Source organism: Amborella trichopoda, chromosome 11, assembly GCF_054954075.1.
Source record: "Amborella trichopoda isolate Santa Cruz 75 chromosome 11, AtrichopodaSantaCruz75HAP2 v2.0, whole genome shotgun sequence".
NCBI classification, from domain to species: Eukaryota; Viridiplantae; Streptophyta; class Magnoliopsida; order Amborellales; family Amborellaceae; genus Amborella; species Amborella trichopoda.
The window spans coordinates 42,386,128-42,406,937 of NC_142346.1; the positions used below are offsets into that span (position 1 = coordinate 42,386,128).

The window sequence follows — 20,810 nt, forward strand, 5'->3', positions numbered from 1 at the left end:
TATATATATATGGATAATTTCTTTTAATTTTAGTGTTAAAAGAAAAGAAAAACAATCTCAATACTTGACGGCAAGTTGGCAATGGTGGTACCTAAGATTGGAACTCGGAAAATTTCCAGGGTTAAGTAGAACTCAGCTTGATGTGACTAGTGATTTTTTGAGAGGAAAAGCTGCCTGGGATTACTATAAATACAAGTCCCAGGAAGAGGAGCAAACAGAGCACAACGGCGCTTCCTCTTCACCGCCTCTCTCTCCCTTCTCCTGCTTACCCTCTCTACTCTCCCCTGCCAAACCTGAGACCTTGTTTCTCTCTCCTCTCGCATCACCCTGCTAGTGCTGCTTTTCTTGGTAGTCCACGTTCTACAAGGATTCCGTGGTCATGGGCCTTTATTGGGGGAGCCGTACAACAACAGTTGTCTTCAGCTTCAAAATCCTCTCATCAAATTACTGATCCACGTGACAATGTAAGTATACTCCCCTTTCCATATCTCTTCATTATAATGGGCCGGTTCAGTCCTGGTCATGACCGGTCCTATTTGGCTAAGGGCCAGCCAAAGGCCGTTCCTGACCCTATTAGGGTCGTGCTAGATCGGGTCCACTCAGTGAGATTCAAGGAAAACAATGAAAACAGATGAATAAAATAAGGGTGCGGTTTGCATAGAGCCTAGGCTCCAAACAATCAAATTAGAGCCTACCTTCAAATAGTGTCGAGAAATTTCCTTTTGTGATAGCTTTAAAATACATTTTCATCTTTATTTATGAAGTTTAAAGGTTCATAAATCGTGTCAATCGATAAATCTATGAAAACTTGAAAATCTTGAAAATTGATGGTCCGAAAAACGTTACAAAATACATTATTTTTAAAACTTGAAATCCATGTTTTTTATCCATGCATATTGATCTCGAGATGATCAATTTGAAGATATTTGAGCATCAAAACAACCTCTTTTAGTGAAATTTTTGAGGTAGGCTCAATTTGATTGTTTAGAGCCTCGGCTCTATATAAACTTTTCCCATAAAATAAAGGCTAGGCTGGGGCAAACCAGACTGGGGCAAGACCCCAGCCCCCAGGCTTCTTAGAGTTATGTTCAAGTTTCCTATGCACTGCACACACTCGCACCACAGGCTAGAGACATTTAGAGCTCAAGAGGTTCAAGGCTCATGGTACAATTTTTTTTTGCTCTATGGATATTTACAAGTATATTGTTACATAAACCCCCCACAAGGGTCGGTGCCAAGGGTTCATGTAAACCCAAGTTTACAACTTAAAAGTTTGAATCGGTGAAAAAAGGTCACGACTCGGGGACGGTACTCTGCCCCTACCTGAGTCGAGTAACTCGGGTTGAGTTACTTGGCTTGAGTCGAGTTCGGTACTGGACAAGTAAAAAAATGTTAAAAAATAATAAAGAACACAAAAAAACCTAAAAAATAAGAAAAACATGTTTAAATTAAAATTAAATAGAACACACCTAAATGAGGTTAAAAAATTAGTAGAAAATAAACTTTGAAAAATCAAAATTTGAAAATGTAAAGATAGTATTGATGGTCAAAACACTTTTTAATTTTTGCCAAAATGATAGGCGCTATAAAAAATATATTACAAATAACTTATTTATTTAAATTTTATAATATTTTTTAATTCACTTTTTTCTTTCTGATATTTAAGTGGGGAAGATAGGCCCTACTTCTTTTTTCAAATAATTTAGGCGTAAGTTTTTTTAAGGTGTTAGTGTGGTGGTATTAGTGAGAACGAAAACTACAACATAATGATTAAGGTGTCGGGTTGCTACCACCACAATCCCATTTCCCAAAATTCCCTACTTGATCACCTAAGATACTCATGCTTGGGTGGCAGGTTTTACTCGATCGACTTCAAGTGAGTAATCAAACACTAGTTCGAATACAAAGGAAGCCAATGTTGTCAGATTCCCTTCCAAGTTTTATTCGGTCTAGTAAGAAAAAAGAAGCAAGTCGGTGGTTTGGTCGATTGCGGGGAAGACTTCAGATTTTTATTTTTATTTATTTTTAAATAGTATAAATAAAATAGATATGGATATATAAAATATATACAAATAACGGGAAAAACTAAAAACACAAAAATTTTAAAAAAATACATTTATGCTATTGCTTTGCTGGCTGAAACAAATCCGAAACTTACCCAAAATAAACCCGAAGTGGTCCGAATCTGATTGAAACGGCACGACAGCGCCAGACTTCACTTCTCTTTGGTTTATGTCTAAAATCCGAAAGCTTTCGAAAAAAAGTGAATTTGATAGCATAACCGATTGCCACCTTTGACCCAAATCCCAAAAACATCTAGTCGTTGACCAGGTCCTCCCCCTCTTCTCTCTCGCTACCCCCATCCCCTTCTCCATCTCCATCTCTACTTATCAAGCTTGTTACCACTCTCTCTATTGATTCTAGAGAGAGAAAGTGCTTGAAGAATAGGGTAGGGAGAGAATGTTCATTAGGGTGGAGTAAAGAAAAGGGTTGTCATTGGAGGCTTGAGATGGGAGAAAGAGAGATAAAGGTCACTGGTTGGGTTGGTGAGAGAGCGGGGAAAGGGGTAGAGAGAGGGATTTCTAGGTTAGAAGGGGGATAGAATAAAGAGTAAGGGCACGTTTGGTTCGTGTAAATGCATATACAAATAAGATATTATATTAAAACATTTTATCATGAAATGGTCTCATTTTGTAAAATGAAACGATACCGACTGAGATGGAAAACATTCCCCGTGCATTTGTTTTCACACGTGGATTTACTATTCACAATTTATAATATTATATATTATCATAATATTTTATTTATATATTAAATAAAATTTTAATTTATAAATTATATTTTAATAATAACTAATATATAATATGTAAATAATATATTATATTATATAATATAACAATTAGATAATATATATTATTATAATATAATGCATAAATTTACTATACATAGTATAATGTGTTATATATTATATATTCATATTTATTTTATTAATATAATTTTATTATACAATATATATTTATTATGTATATTATACATAATATATAAATAATATATATAATATTATTTTAAAAATAATAATATTACTTATTATATATTATTTTATTAATAATAATATATATTATTATATATTTTATGATATTAATAATATTATATATTATGTATTATTACATATTATTAGTAATAATATATATTATATATACTTATTAATGAATATTTGCATTATACAACATAATATATAGTTAAGCAATATAAAATAAGTAATATTATTGTAAATATTATATAATATATTTTTAATATATTAATAATATATTATATATTTTATGTTAGAGAAAAGTCTATGTAGAGCCGAGCCTCTAAACAGTTAAATTAGAGCCCACCTCAAAAATTTCACAAGAAGAGGTTGTTTTGATGCCCAAATATTCTCAAATTGTTCATCTCGACATTAAGATGCATGGACATGATAAAAAAAAAATAGTTTTCAAGTTTTGGAAATTGTGCATTTTGTAACGCAGTTTTGGACCCTCAATTTACAAGATTTTTAAGTTTTCATAGATCTACTCAATCTACAATATTTTTTAACATTTAATTTTTATAATTAAATATGAAACTATATTTTAAGACTATAACAAAGATTTTCAGTATTGCAACCACATTTCTCGACGCTATTTGAAGGTGGGCTCTACTTTGATTGTTTAGAGCCTCAGTTCTATACAAACTACACCCTTTATGTCAAGTTATATATTATATATAATATATGAATATAATATTATATATATAATTAATATGATATATTTATAAAATTTATAACAACAAATATTATTATTAAGAAAATAATATTGAATAGGCAATATTATTATTTATAAAATAATATATAATATACTATATAATATTTATATATCTTTATATTATAATATATATATTTATCTTATAATATATATTTTATAACATATATATATATATATATATATATTGTATTATATATAATATACATATCTATTCAAAATTTTGTGTAAATATTTTCACACCATCGAGCGCCACCAAACATATGAAATTGATTACATAGTGTTTTTTAAATGTGCTACCAAATATAGTAAAAAGAATGCATATGCAAATATTTTATTGCAAACAGTTGACATATGTAAGTTTTTTAAATGTGCTACCAAATATGGTAAAAAGAATGCATATGTAAATATTTTATTGCAAACAGTTGACATATGTAAATACTTTACTTGTGTAAATATTTATACACAAACCAAAGTACTCTAAAGTTATAGTAATTATTTGGGGGCCCGGTTCCTATGCAGCTAAACCTGCATATATAGAAATGCGGGCCTATTAATAAATATATTTTTGAAATGGATTTTTAGACTGAATTTTTGAGGACATGTAATCTCTAATATGGAGATAATGAATATGAAAAAATAAGTAAATGTTTTAAACTAAAAATAATAATTCTAGTAAGAAAACATTCGGACCGTTAGTTTCTATTGTTTTTAGATGAAAAACCTACTTGCATCCATCTTTAAAATGGATGCTTTTCACTTCATTGGACCTCATATGTAGAACTGCAGTCCAGTCCATATAAAACAAATTTTCAAAATTTGGATAGTAAAAATGTGATAGAAAAAATTTAATATCATCTTATCATGTTATTAAAAGCTCGGGGTCGATCAGTTTTGCATAAACCCGAGGGTATACGAGGGATGAAAGTCCGCTAATCTGGGTTACGCGTCCTTTTCCCTAAAATTGTAGTCGTAAACTATAATGCACTTTATAGCTATAGTTTGCGTATTTATTTTACTGTTAAAATAATGACAATGTAAAACGAAATTCTTTATCCCATTAAAATATGACTTAAGGAGGACTCTTACCTTATTATAAAAAAGGGAAATTTATGTAAATAGCCACCAGAGATGAGTTATTTAATAATCTGCCATATAACTTGATTAATTTCAAAATACACATCCAAAGCAAATGAGTATAGTGTTAAATAGTTAATTTCGTATGGTATTTTGATTAGTGTCACTACAAAAAAGACAACTAATTAAATGTAATGGCTGAAAATAAGTCCCACTAGACGATGAATGAATTTGTAATTTCTCAAGTGTAAAGATTTTATGGATAGATTTGGAATACGTGTAAATGTTTGATAGCAGTTTAGGAATGTTACTAGGACATCATTAAATATTGGAAAATTGTTTTATGTTGATTGGACCGCAGTACTACACATGCGATCCTGAACGTATAAAGCATCCATCTTAAAGATGGATGCAAGTAGGGTGTTCCATCTAAAAACAATGGAAACTAACAGTCCAAATGTTTTTTTACTAGAATCATTATTTTTAATTTTTAAAATTTATTTATTTTTTCATATTCATGATCTCTATATTAGAGATTAGAGATTAAAAATTAAATCTTAAAATCCATCTCAAAAATAGATTTATTAAGAAGTCTGCATATCTACATATTTGGGCTTGGCCGCATAGAAATCATGTCCTTAAATATTTACAAGAATTAGTGTGCATTTTTTGGAAATAGTTTGTGTTTGTTAGGTGTTAGCAGTGTAGGAAAAAGTGCCTCGAGGCAGGTAATCGGTTATGGCCCAAGCTGATTAGTCGGACCCAATCCGACTTTATTCGGCCTGATAAGTTAGTTGTGTGATGTTCAAAAAATGGGGGTAAAAGACCCCAAAATAAATTATAAGAAACATGTAAAAAAATATGTTAAAATTTTATATGTATTGTTTTTTTATTTGTCACATAAAATAAGTCAAACAAAAAAATATAATTGGGTTTCAAGCAAAATTTCTAGACAGCTGATGCAATAGGCTTTTTTGGTGAACTAATTGAAGAAATTACATATTACACAATAGTAAAAAAAAAATTGCTCAAAAGTAGTAAAGTCGACGATGAGATTCATGATTTTATTGAGTTTCACTATCAGGGTTTGCAAAAGTAGTAAAGTCAATAATGAGATTCATGATTTTTTTGAGTTTCACTATCAGGGTTTACTGGAGCATAAATTACCATGAAGTCTGGTGGAGTCTGTAGCGCAGCAACAATACCTCCTTCCCCAGTAAGAATGCTATCTTGTGAAGTTCCTAGACCATAGTCACCTAGACTTTGAAACTGTCTTTGCTCATCGCCTCTTTGGCCTGTGTTTTGCTCCTCATCAGCACTGTCATCATTATGAATAATTAGCCTACAATGCCTGCCACATGTGTATTTCTATCTAGAGGTATAGCTGCTATGCCTGGCTCTTTCGACCTCTTCCTAAACCAATCTAAGTCCCTCTTCTTCCTTAGTGGAGATCCGAGTACCTTTGGCACCTCACACTCTACGACCTTTGACTCACGCCAATCATCTCGCATTATCCCATCATCACCATTATCATCTTTGTTGTTGCCCTCATTGAAGTCATCATCGCCTTCCTCCATGTCTTCCGCGGCTTCCACCACATTCCCCTCGCCAGTTGTTGGAATGTCGTCATTGTCATTCATATCCACAACCGATTCTTCTAGGAACTCCTGATTTAGTATTAGTACCTTTTGTGATACCTACTTGTCAACAACGTTTCTATTTAGTGCGGCTTGAGTTTGAGGTTATAGTGGACATAGAAGAGGTCGTGCAGTGTCTTAGGCTTCAACTTGTTCCCTTGGGAGCATGAATCTTTTAAAATGTGCTCTGATTTATCTCACAACCTAATGTAGAACAAGTTTGGCTCAAAATTCAAATGACAAACTTTTGAAGGTGTGCATTCGAATACCATGCATCATCAACTAATTATCTGATACAGAAAGATGACAAATCGAGAGAGAGAGAGAGAATAAGGTAGACCCTGCCCCAAGTGAGAGAGAGAGAAATGACCTGCTATTCCAGCTAAGAGTTTGGGGGTCTTATAGACCCCTATGGCACAAAATTCTCCTGATGGATATTCTCTTTCCATCTATTCACAGAATTGATAAAAGAAAAATCCCCAATAATGAAGCCTAAAGCACTTGAAAAGAAAAATCCCCAATAATGAAGCCTAAAGCACTTGAAGAAAGTCTACAAAAGCCTGCAAAGCCTGCAAACTTTTAACCCGCTTTTTCCATAACAACGCAAAAATCATCCGATTTTTGTAATAAATCATTGATTAGTCCTGCAAATCAGCCGAATAGCACCGATTAGTGTATAAATTGGCCGATTTATTGAGTTTTTTACTTTCTGGATTCCATTGCCCTTTGTTTTCTTTAGTATTCGATGTATTGAACACTTCACCCGGCCTAACCGGTCCGGTCCGAGTAACCAGTAAACCAGCGAGCTCACCCAGCCTAACCGGGCAAGTCCAAGACGGTTCAAAACGTGTTAAGGAATAAAAAAAATACAAAAAAATCCAAAAAAATATGAAAAGTATATTGAAAGCATAATTAAACAAAGCAAATCCAAATAAACTTGAAAAGTAATAAAAAATAGATTTTAAAAAATCGATTTGTGTCCCGGGATATTATTGAAATTTTCCAAAAAAAAGAAAAAATATAAAAATAAGTATTCATGGTCAAAACACTTTCCAATCTTTGTCAAAATGATAAAAAACATTCAAAAATATATTAAAAATAAATCCCTTATTTTTTGGGATTTTATATATATTTGTTTTAAATTTTTTTTTTTTTTAAATACCCAGGCAGACTACCGAAACCAGGCAAAACCAAATCGGCCAGTCCCAAAAAAGCTTTCACATAAAGGCAACATAGAAAGACTGTTTGCTAGTTTCTGCATCTTACTTGCATAGAATGTATACATTGACAAGTACTATACCACTCTTTCTAAGCTGCTCACCTGTCAATATGCGGTCCTGCTCTAGTAACCATAAAATCACACAAATTTCTAATTAAAATTAAAAAGAATGAAAGAGAGAAGTTATGGCATTATAAAATGTAACGTTGAAATAGAAAGTGAAGGACACTTACAATTATATTATTCATACATATCCAGTATTCAAAACTGATATTAATTAGTAGGGCTGCAAATAGGTCCGGTTGGCTCCCGATCGACCTCAATCTAGCTAGGTCTAAGTTAGACTCAAGCTTGACACAGACATGGGTCAGGTCCAAGTCAATTGGACCCAGACCCAGCTTACTTGGTTATGTTGGGTCCGGGTCCGGGTTCACGTCCAAGAGTAAACAAATCTAAAACTTTATCGTATATATTTTTTGTATATATAGTTAATATGTATAACATTAGATTAAGGTTAAGTGGACCCAGATCTAACTTATCGGGTCCATTGATTCGATCCAACAGAAATCTAATCAGGTCTAACTGTGGGGTCGTTTAAACCCACCCTTTCCTTACCCGTATGAACCCGGGACTCCTTCTACTCCATAAGGAGATAGAGTTAGGATACTCATTATCCAAACCTAGTAACAAAATCTATTCATACCCAAAAGAAAGCACACTTTAAGTTTTTTTTTTTTTTTGGGTAATTTAGTAGGTAAGATAAGCCCTACCTGTTATAAATTAGGGAGTTAGTTTTTTTGAAAGTGTCATTGGGTAGTTTCGATAGGATTGAAAACCACAACATGTAACTAAGTATGGGGTTGCTACCACAATGACGTAGCCCTTTTCCTCAACTTTAGGCCGATGATTGGCATGTCATATAGAAGGTTTTTTAATTAAAATGAACCATCCAGAACCAACAGAGACATACAAATTACCTACGTAGTAACACACTTGGCAATTTTCACCAAGGCCTCATAGGTGTGTTTGTAGAAGAGAACAAATTACCTACGTAGTAACACACTTGGCAATTTTCACCAAGGCCTCACAGGTGTGTTTGTAGAAGAGAACATGGATTTTATTGTGAAAGAAATCAAAGAGGAAATAGCAGCCTATATTGAAGGGGACAGTGGGAAGTTTATACCTAAGAAATTGAAAGCAGTTGATACGATCCAAAGGCTGGGGTTAGAGAGGTTTTTTAGAGAGGAGGTTAAGGAAATCATGCACGGCCTTCATAGGTAAAGTGATCAACATTTCCTCATTCACTAGGAAAATAATGTAGTGCATGCAGAAGTTCATAGTCTTCTATTACACTGTGATGCTCCTTACTTGTACACAAAGCTATGACACAATATTTATCTACTCGGACTAGGCCGGGTCTAGGCGTGACAACAGGTTGGGTGTTGAGGATTAATGTCTTGTATTCCGAGGAAATATATCTGCCAAAGATGGAGTCAAAGAAACAACTCCAGAGGGACTCTACCTATTGTAATTTGTACCATCTACCTGAGACTCTATATATTATAGCGATGAAGGTTCTTTCTTAGGGTTAAGGGAAAAATGACAGATTTTTTTGTAATCAGAGAGAACAAAGAAGCGTGAGGAAGAGAGCTCTTGTAACCCTATTCTCCATTGCCAGTAAATAAGCTCTTATCTCCCGTGAACGTAGGTACGTTGCCAAACCACGTATATCTTTGTGTTGTGGTTGGTTGTCTCTTTCTTTTGTATATATTTATTCTTTCTTGTTTTCGTGGACTGCTTTTAGGGCTTTCTACATCGAGTACAAGTTAACCTAGACCTATACCCACATAGTAAACAGGTCCAAAAAGAGCTCATAGTAGGTATATGTTTTTTCTTTCTTTTTTTTTTTTTCTTTTTTTTTGTCTTTATGTTTTCTAATATGCAGATGTTGTTAAGGAATTAATGGAGAAAGGTGGAGAGGGTGGTTCCTACTCAATTGAAAGCTATGAAGGCATTTCAGCACTCCTGGATTTGTACAGATGTTCTCAAACTGGGTTTCCTTTTGAGTCCCACATCATGCGTGAGGCTGCAACCTTCGCCGAATCCCGGCTCTGGCGAGCACAGTTACTGGAGGGGCACTTGTAGCGAGAATAAAGATGGTGTCCTTCTCGCTTAATATATAAGAGATATTTTGTTCGTTCCGGTTAAGTTTTCCTCTCAATTGTTCTTCTTTTCTTTACACTTTTCACAGATAGAATTTTCCTTAGCATACCCAAGGCAATACCCTCTTTCAAGATTGGAGTCTAGAAGCATTCTTGAACAGCTGTGGCCTGGTGATGAGAGAAATCACAAGTACTTGGAGTTAGCAAGACTTGACTTAAATTCTCTACAGAAGCTCTATGCAGAAGAGATCCAAGAAGTAGTTAGGTACTACAATTCTTTGTGGTTTTCCCATCTCTCTTTGTGAATATACTCTAAACCCAAGTATCCGAACATCTTTTTTTCTTCAACAAGTTACCTATTTCTCACACATTTTCTTGGGTTTTTACTTAAAATATACTACCTTATCCATTCATCAACTAGTTTACACTGAGCTTTGCTCAAGTTCTCATTCCTAAAGCACATAACAATTTTGTCTTTTAATTTGTGTATTTGTCAATTCGATGAAGTTGGTTGGAAGACGTGGGTTTTATGAAGATTGAATTTGCAAGGCATAGGGTTGTGAAGAGTTATTTCACTGTAGCAGCTGGCATATATGAACCAGAATACAAAACATTTCGGGTCGAGTACACAAAATTTGGGACCATGGCTGCTCTTTTGGACGACATCTATGATCTCAAAAGCAACTGCCCTGAAGATTTGAGGCTCTTAACTAAGGCAATTCATAGGAAAATTTTTATACTAACACTTTGGCTATATTCCTAATCAATTTGGGGTATATACACTCTACGAGGGAGTCCTTCGACCTTGTTCTTATCAACAGGTGGTGGTGACAAACCAATGTCGTGCTGTTGAGTTCCACCAAGAAACTATGCTGACCTCGATCAACCATTGTCATGTACAATGGATGAATGGTTGGCAGCTTACCCCCTATTACAATTGTTGGGTATATAGTATTGAAAAGTATACAAAGAGACCATTTACTTTTGGTACAAGGAGATCATAATCTCTCTTGTCCATGAGATTTTAAATCGGGTGGTTGTGAGTATATGTCATTGACAAGGTTTAAAGTTCAAAATTTTTTTCTCGAACTTCGTGACATACCCCAAGCTATCCAATTTGAAATATGATGGCTAGAGGCATTTGTAACCTCCTTATAATAAAGTTAAATGGTCTCATGGTACACAATCCCATATAACATTCATGTTTCATTTAATATGAGGTTGTCTATAGTAGATTACCTGATAAAATTATTTTTCATTATTATATAAACTATAACCATATAATTATTATGTCCATCTTAATCCTTACCAATTGTCATGTTACCCACCAAAAACTTAGTGGGAAATTTATTAACTTCCTAATCCAGAAGCTATTGGGGCTTTATAAATAATAAGCCAATAAAAATTCTTTACTCGATTTTAAAAAGGCATTGTTATTGTTGAGAGGAACTTGCTGATACTCCCCAGGTTTATGTTATAAACACCGAGGCCCAAGTGTGGAACTCCAGCCTATCCAATTGATAATTTCATTTGTGTTTTTTATAGGAAGAGCAAAAAAATGGTTGCAGGCACATGCAATGTAGTTGTAGCAATCTCCATGAAAAACTCTTTTTGGACTAATGATTCGACAATGTGAAATAGGAATTATTTTTCTTTTGTAAAGAAAGAAATGTCTCAATCGAAATACATTGAATTAATACAAAAGGTCAAACCCTTCATTCTGTCTTTACATTACTTATTTTCTAATTATTCTTCTCTTTGTTTTCAGATGTCAGATGGAATCCTTCAAGAGTCTGCGGTCTACCACTTAATAAGAGCATTGGTAATTCTATTTACTCGATCTACATGACAACTTGACTCTGTATCATATTATTCAATCATTTTAGAAGTAATAGTGCTCGAGCACACGCACACAGAGATGCACAGTTATCCGTGTTACTTGCTTATGCATGGGTGTATTTGTAAGATGCATAGGTACAGATACAAATAAAGCACCACTACAAGGGTTTAGGATTTTGCACATGAGAAATACATGCCCTTGTTCCACATGGCAAATATTCTTTGTTCACTTATTTTGGTGGTTTTGGGGTCTCAAAAATCAGAATTAAGGATTTCTTAGCTTGAAAGCTAATGAAATTAGCTTCTAAGCTAAATAGGTATCTAAAACAATCAATAGAATTGAACACCAAGAGCTCATAGGAAGTTCTTTAAAGCTCCCAAGTTATCTACAATGAAAACTTGTTCAACCATTAGCCATGGTGAAAATTGTTAAATGGCAGTGAAAACATTAATGGTGGCGAAAACACTCAACAACAATGGAAGTTGTTGATGTGAGTGAAAACAGTTAGTAGTGATGAAATAGTTAATAATGGCGAAAATTATTAATGGTAGTTAAAACAATTAATGACAACGAAAACCATTAAGGATGGCGAAAACGTTTAGCAACATGTATAAATGTTTTTGGCATTGCGTGAAGCAGCAAAAAGGAATAAAACTAATACTAAAGATCAATGGGCATCAAGCTCCAAGGTTAACTACAATCAGAATTCTATTAACTGTTACAAGAATGTATATAGGTATTCTAAATATATGCCTCCATGAGAAAAGGTTAATAATGGCTGTGATGGGTGGTTTCGCTAGGATACGCAATAATAACATAGCCATATTAGTAAATGATGTGGAGAAGGGTAGTGACATTGATCCGTAAGAAGCTCAGCAAACTCTTGAAATAGCTGAAGTTAACGTGAGTAGAGCTGAAAGCAACGTAAAAACAATTGAGGCGAATTTAGCTCTTAAATGATTTAGGATACGAGTAGAGGCTATCAATGCTTTTTCGTCCTAGTCGAAGTATCATCCGAATGAAAAAACTGTTGTTTATACAACCATAATTAGAATTTTAGCAAGAGAAAAAACTTCTATTCTTAAATAGAACAACTTGCAAAGCTAGAAAAACATGAATATATATAACTTGTGCTTAACTTGAATACAAAGGCATGAGATGCCCTCATTGAAGAAATCTTCATGGTATTTAATACCCCTGACTGATTTCTCATGATCGAGTTTCGTCAAGGATGCTACCTGGCCCAATAAAGCAATGTAAGCCAAAGAAATGTAAAGAGACATGGACAACAGATTGATTTTATGTGCTCGTCGTGGTTTTGGTTTGGTTTGGGAAGGTTGAGTGGGTTGAGGTAAGCTAGGGGGTGTGGGTTAGGACGGACATGCTAGAGCGTGTAGGTCTAGGAGGTCGAATGTGTTGGGTCGGCTTAAAAGTGTTGGGAAGTGAGAGGTGGAAGAAGGCCAATCGGAATCTGACAGAATTATGGTAGCACCTCCTCAATCGGAATCGGAATCCAAGGTCGGGCCCTGTAAAGATTTAACCAAGCTGGGTTAGGATTGGGAACTAACTGGAAGTTAACCTAAGGTTAGGTCTTAGGGTGAGGGGCAAGATCTCTTTTGCACAAAATTTCTGTCTCTTTCCTAAAAAAGAACTTTATAAGGGTTTAGATCATGACTTTTCTTACGTCAAACAAATATAAAGAGTCATGAAATTTGAGCTTGATTAGACGGTCTGACGTCGAGTTACAATTGACGGAGTGTAAAGAGGTCGCGCAAACATTTTTCTAAAAAAGAGATGTGTATAGAGTGTTCGAAACTCATGGAACTAGCTAAACCCTTATAAAGTTCTTAAATTTCTAAAATTAATCTCTCTCTCTACAAATAGCATGTACATTGCACAAAGTAAAAAAATCTCTTCATGGCCCAACCATGAATTTGGTAACATCTAACCTGCCCTAATGGACACATCAGCAAATGGCATATGCATTGCACACAGTAAAAAGAATTTTGTAACATCTAACCTGCCCTAATGGATACATCAGCAAATGGCATATGCATTGCACAGAGTAAAAAGACCTACTTTCGGGAATGGGGTTGAGTTCATGGTAGTAGTATCACTTGAACCTCAATTACCGGTCTAGGTTTTCATTCCAACTGATGGGTTCGAAAACTGTTAATTATTTCTAAAAACAGGTAGGGGTCCGTATTCCCCATTGATCTACCCAAAAAAATAAGACTTACTTTCTTCATGCCTCAGATCCCAAATTATGTAACTAGGGCTAGCAACACGCTAGGCTTGAGAGTCCTGGCCAGATCCTAGCGCAGTCCCTATTGAACGGGCCTGAGTCGGCCCCCTATTGGACCATCCCGGGGGATATAACTAAAAATACAATAATGGGCCAAGCCAGCTCTATCATGGCTTGGCCTAGCTCTGGCCTCGAGCTACATCATGTGGCCCAGGCCCAAGTTTTTCAAGGCCCAACAGCTTCATTGCTAGCCCTAATGTTACATGTGGTTGGCAATGAATTCTAAAACCTTAGTTGTGGATAGAGCATGGTTTTTGGGGGTATGCTTAAGTCCCTCTTTTGATATTAAGGGCATATTTACATTTAAACTAATATATATTAGGGGCATATTTATATTTTCAGAAGTCCTCGGCCAAACTAGCCGCTTTCTTTTTTTGTTAAAGTTCAAAATAAAATAAAATAAAGGCTAGACGCTTGCCCTTTTTTGTAGGTTGTCGAAAATCTTTTGTAGGAATCTTTTTCACACCCTATAAACTAAAAAATATTAAAAAGATTTTATCTATGCGGGAAATCTATTATACCAAATAGGTTTCAAGAAATAAATATAATGAAGCGGATCATTTTGATCCCCTTTTCTCTTTGTCTTTTATGAGTTGATACGGTCCTAGCATTTTTAGAAAGTAATTTCTATTTTTTAGAAATTTAGGTAAGCTTCTATTGTTGAGGGATTTGGGTTAATAGATGTGGGATATAGAGTACTATTGGTTATAGCGAAGATATTGGACATAGATTACGGTTAAAGATTTCTTTAGATTGTTGAGTTTTTAGTTTTAAGGGGATATTGAGCTATAAAAGATGATGCCCTGTAACTTATTTGGTATGAATGAAGATCTTATCAATTGGGGTAAACCTTTTCCGCTTATCAAACCACAGTGCCATGATTCCCCTCATTCCTTTTGTGTCGGCTTTGTAGGAGGTTTGGGTTGGGTCCAGGCCAGGTCTGATTTGGACCTGACCCAACAAGTCTAAGGTTGAACCAGACCTAACGGTTCACATTGATTAGACTTATATGCGACCTATCGGGTTGGAAGGGGTCTACGTCCAAATATATATATATATATATATATATATATATATATGGAAAAGTTTATATAGAGCTGACGCTCCAAACAATGAAATTTGAGCCTATCATTTGAAGTTTTGGAAATAGTGTATTTTGTAATGTATTTTTGGGCCGTTAATTTTTAAGATTTTCAAGTTTTGATAGATCTATTGATCTACACTATTTTTGAAGTTTTAAACTTTATAAATAAATATGAAAAATATATTTTAAGGCTATCGCAAAGATTTCCAATATTGAAATCATATTTCTCGACAATATTTGAAGGTAAGCTGTAATTTGGTTGTTTAGAGCCTAGGCTCTATACAAATCACACCCACATGTATAAAATGTAGTATTATATATAGTACATAATGTGTCGGTTAGGAAGGGTCAAGGCCGATCAGACCTAATCCAACTCGATTAGGTCATGGCTGGACACATACCTAACCTTACGCGACTCTAGAGTTTATATTGTTAGACCCAAACCTAAACCACTAAGTCTGAAAATGAGACCCGAACCAAGACCAGAGTCAGGTCAACCTATAATCCTTCTATTGTGGTAAAGGTGGCAATGAATCAAGTGGGCTTGCCCGACCTACCTGGTTGGCCTGGCCCTAAAATGTGGTCCGAGGGCTGGGCCAAGGCCATACCACCATGGCCCCATGCCTGGCCGGGTGTCGGTCCAGCCCGATCCTTATTTTCTTCTTATCTTTTAAAATTTTTTATTAGCCTAGCCTCGTCTCGACCCAGCATGGCCTTGATAGGGCCATGGCCAAGCCTAGCTCAAGGACTCCTTGACACCACCCTAGCCCAAGGCCTCCTTAGCACGCTGCCCAGCCTATCTTGGCCTAGGTAGGCTCTCAGGGAAATAGGGCCAGGGCTGGCCAGGTCCATTGCTGGCCCGGCCCATTGCCGGTCCTATTTTGCGGTCACCTGAGATCTTCTATGAAAGGAAGAGAGGATAAAGGTAAAAAGAGTTGACAATGGTGAGTGAGTGGTGACGAGGTAGAATTGCTGACCAAAATGGCAAGGTGTATGTCGTATTTTATTTTCACATTTTCCATGTAAATTTCCTTCTTCCCGTTGTATTGAAAGGGCGAAGAATCAAAGGCATTTTCTTTGCGATGTAATTCAATCGATTCATGCCCAGTCAGTATCTAACCTCGGACTCGAGGGTGTAAATGGGTCATCTCAGTCTAGGTCGACCCGACCAGGTCCTGATCCAACTAGGTCCTAGTTGGAGGGGTCGGGTTGAGGTTATTAGACCCTGTCAGATCTGGACCAAGATAAATAATAATAATAATACTTTGTATGTTTATATTTTATAATGGGTGTCTTTTGTATAAGTTTTCAACCTTAAACAATCTAAGTGAGGCTCACCACCAATTTTATTATAAAATATACTTTTGGCGTTGGAATTCTTAGGATGGTCTAATAATTCATTTTCATCGTCAATTATAAAATTTTAGAGTCAAAATAATTCAAATCAAGTAGATTTATAAACGCATAAAAATCTTGAAAAAGGATAGTTTAGATTATAGTTAGCAAGTCTCCGTCTAAAACATGTTTTTTTCAATAAGTCTCAGATTTTTTGAAATATGTTAAGAACTCCAAGTTTTTGAAAAGATCTTCAAAATACCATATTTTTTAAAGGTATCAATATAAATCCCTATTTTATCTTTTTGCAAAAAAATTTATTTTCTATAGCTTTATTTCTTTATTAACTTAATATTATTAAATTCTAATTTAAAGATGGGAGCAAATTAAAAATATTTATTTAAAAAAATTCCTTAAAAAATTCACAATTAAGTTCCTTAAAAAGTTTACGAAAAGGTACATACAATATATTCTCCAAAAAATAAGATAGCAAAACAATCGCATATCTCAAAATAATAAGTAGGCTTAGAAGAAAAGTAACCCAATGAAGAACAAGATAGAGATTCAAGATACTAAAGATTTAGGCAGCTTGGAATTCAGTGTGAGATTTGAATTTGCTTAAGCATTTTGTTACTTTCTTTATGCATAAAACACTTTCATTTTTTCTTTCTTTTTTTATTTCATTCGTGCATACAACATAGCATTTTGGACAGATCACTATTTTATATATTTGGGTGCTTACGTTTTGTTTTAGTTAACTGCAACCCTATACAGAGGGTCTCTTTTGTTTTTTCTTTGAACAATTATCCTATACCTTGATTGGTAGTTTTTGTTATTTACTAATGTAGTTCTTTTTTTCCGTATTCTTATTGTTATTTCATTTTATGCTCCTAATAAATCTATGATAAGCTTTGTGTTGTGATAATGGAGTAAGCATTATTGTTGGATTCATTGACAGTTTAAACAATAAAATTTCAAGTATTATTACAATGACAATAAGTAAGGCCATGAAATTATTGTTCAATGGCTCTAACGTATCTATACAATAGCTGCAAATCATAATCCTAAATTATATCATATTTACTCATCTAATTTTTTCACTCTGTTTTTTTAGCCAAATCTGAAATATTCACGATTCTATAATTTATCTTGTATTTTGGTGATCCTTATTTTTTACCTAATTTTTTCCTTTGTCTCTTTGAAATAAAATCGAATTATTACGGATATTTTGGTTTGCCAAAATATTATTATTCCCCGACTTGCTAACTATGGTCCAGATAATGTACTTCAAGATGCACTGCTTTTGGGAGTCAATTTTTTTTTTTTTTTCCACATTCATTCATCTAGATGTTGAGAGGATCAATTAGATGATTTTTCAGCTTCAAAGCAACCTTTTGCGATGGATTTTTTATGTGCAACTTAAAATCTTGCATAATTTTTTTCCTTTTATAATAGGAAAAATGTATGGAACAAAATTATTTGGATCTGAATCCTATCAAAATTACTTTAATTATTATTCTAGTGTTAAATAGTTTTTAAATTGATTATTTAAAGTTTTAAAAATATCTGGGTATTTTATGTTCACAAAATCGATTTATAAAGAGTAATGATCCTATGAGACCTTCCCACACCCATGCGTATAGGACCCCAAAGGATCACCATTAAATTTGGTACAGATCTCTATAAAAGTCAAGTCCCACACCCATGTGATAACTTTTATAGAGATATGTGCCAAATTTAATGGCGATCATTTGGAGTCCTACACACATGGGTATGGAAGGGTCTCATAGAATCATTACTCTTTATAAATTGAGAAATATTGAATTTTCAGTATTTAAATATTTAGAGAGAAAAGTTATATTTTTGCCAAATTCTAAAAATTAATTTAATATTTTATAAATCGTTATTTGCTTGGGGGCCCATGGGCCGCCCACCATTGTAACACTTAGGATGTGTGTGGGGCCCACATGGGTCCCATGGGTGGCACATGTAATTCAAGGCATTCAATCAAGTTGGATGTTATGAAAGTCTTATGATTTGAGAAGTTTGAGTATTCAAAAAAAGTATGTGTAAGAAGGTTATGGAAAATTAAAGTAAGCATGATATTATTTTCAATATTTCTCTATTTGATGAGATTAGGTTTAGGAAGCTAAAGAATAAGGTTCTAGCACCTTCCTTTGAATGTTGTTGACTGATCTATGGATTAGATGACTCATATCTCTCACCTCACAAATCTCCTATAATCAATGATATGGATCTAATCTTCACAAAGATGTTTGAATGTTGTTGACTGATAATGAATTAGATGGCTCATATCTCTCACCCCACAATTCTCCTATAATCAATGATATGGATCTAATCTTCATAAAAATGTGTAATCCTAAAAAACCCTAGCCTTTGGAAAACTCTATAAATAGGAGCTCTCTCATATTATTTCAATACACATCGCTATCTACCTCTCTCTCCCCCTAAGGGTGACCCGCCACCCTCTCACCTCTCTCTCTCTCTCTCTCTCTCTCTCCCATCTTTCTAAGATCTCTTTCGTCTCTCCCATTAGAAATTAGTAAGCTAAGTGGAGGGGCACACCCCACCCACATACCATGCGGCATTGAAACCTACTTTGTGATACATGTTCCATTGCTTTTATATTGTTAAGGATTAGGGTTGTAGCCTAGGCTTTCCCATACTTTGTAGATATGAGATAAACTATTGATCTTGTACCTCATTGGAGGAGGAAACGCTAGTGAGGAGTACTTCAATGCCTAGTTTGTGATACATGTTCCACCGCTCTCATATCCTTAAGGATTAAGGATTATAGCTTAGACTTTCCCATATTTTATAGATCTAGACTATTGATTTCATGTCTCATTGAAGGAGAAGACCTAAGTGGGGTGTATTAAGTCCAGTTGATGTAATCTTCGCGCATCTTGCTTTGTGCTTTGCAGTCTTATGTGCTCTTTCCTATTTTTATAAGCATTATGTTATTTTTTATTTATTGAATAGAAGAAGTTATAATTAGTGGAAGAAAGTGCGAATTTATGTTGGTTGTTTATTTGGTTTACTTGAGCTGATTTAATTGTATTTGGATATACCATCTTAGATCACCTTATCCAACTTTCAATTAAGAATATCAAAGGCTTCAGATTGTTCAAGAGCTTGAAGATTATTTAAGTGGACACCTTATATAAACTTTTTCTTCTTTTAATTCCTTCTTGATATCAATACAATTTTGATAAATTGGACTTTGGTTGTACATGACAAACTTTGATTCTTGTAAAACATAAATATAATAAGTTTGGAAAAGGAAATAAAATAAGTTAGCATCTATAAATAGAAATGTGCTACGATTAGAAGTAGACTAATTGACAAAAGCTTTGTCTTCTACTATCAAAACCTTTTTGTGCACAATTAGACCATACACATTTAAACATTTGAGTCCTTATTAGGGAATCTAAAAGTCCTTGGGGGAATCAAACATTTGCTCTAAGACAAGTCTCTTCATAAATGACTATAATAGCCCTATCGTGCTTTGGGTAAACTTCCTTGTCTGATTTTTCAACAAATAGCTATTGAGGACTTAAAAATGTTTTAGATTTCACTTGAGAAAGGAGCTGTTTCACCTAGATAGAAGCAGAAAATAAAAGAAAATTACAATAACTAATATTTTAAGAAAACATTAAAAACTTGTTATTTACAACTTTTACTGTCAGGCTTCTACAAAATACTATCCATGCTCTATTTTTGTAGTTTGAAAAATGTTTTTGCAAATCTTATAACTTGGATGTGTGTAGGTATATGTATATGGAAAGGATGATGTATGCGCATTGACATCTAGCCATTAATGCCCAATGTCCCAAACATTCCAGCTTCTTTGTCTTTATTTATTTTTAATTATGTTCTAAAAGTGATTATATATGAATTTGGGGTGCCTTTACATCAAACCGAGGTACCCCCAATACAAGTAATAAAAAAATATTTCAAATAACAAATCAAAATATCGTGAAGTTTAGGCGCATTCTGGTTAATTTTTTATTTGAAATATATTTTTATTATTTGTTTATTGGCTGTGCCTTGTTTTGATGTAAGTGCACCCTAAATTCATAAAAAATAGTTCCTATAAAAAATTAAAAATAAAAAATTTGTGGTCATAAGTTTTGGCTGTAACTAAATATTCGCTGTGGGTGCATACTGTTACGTTAGACCGTCGGTTTACAGCAATGATATATAAAGAAACACCATAATACTTGATCATTATGGACACTCTTCCATACAGTGGCAAGTTCTTGCAAACAGAAGTTTCAAGGACTGAAATTTGGAAATTGTCATGGTTAAATGGAGTTTGATTCATCTGAATAGAGAGATTTGTCTT

The 20,810-nt window shown here is 34.1% G+C and overlaps 1 long non-coding RNA gene across 1 annotated transcript; it reads left to right on the forward strand.

Moving 5' to 3' along the window:
* The first annotated feature begins 231 nt into the window (after positions 1–231).
* On the forward strand, positions 232–10,065 carry LOC148779918 (uncharacterized). Its single transcript, XR_016044644.1, has 3 exons — positions 232–464; positions 9,661–9,874; positions 9,967–10,065. It is a non-coding gene; the product is annotated as an uncharacterized LOC148779918 (long non-coding RNA).
* Positions 10,066–20,810: the final 10,745 nt, after the last annotated feature.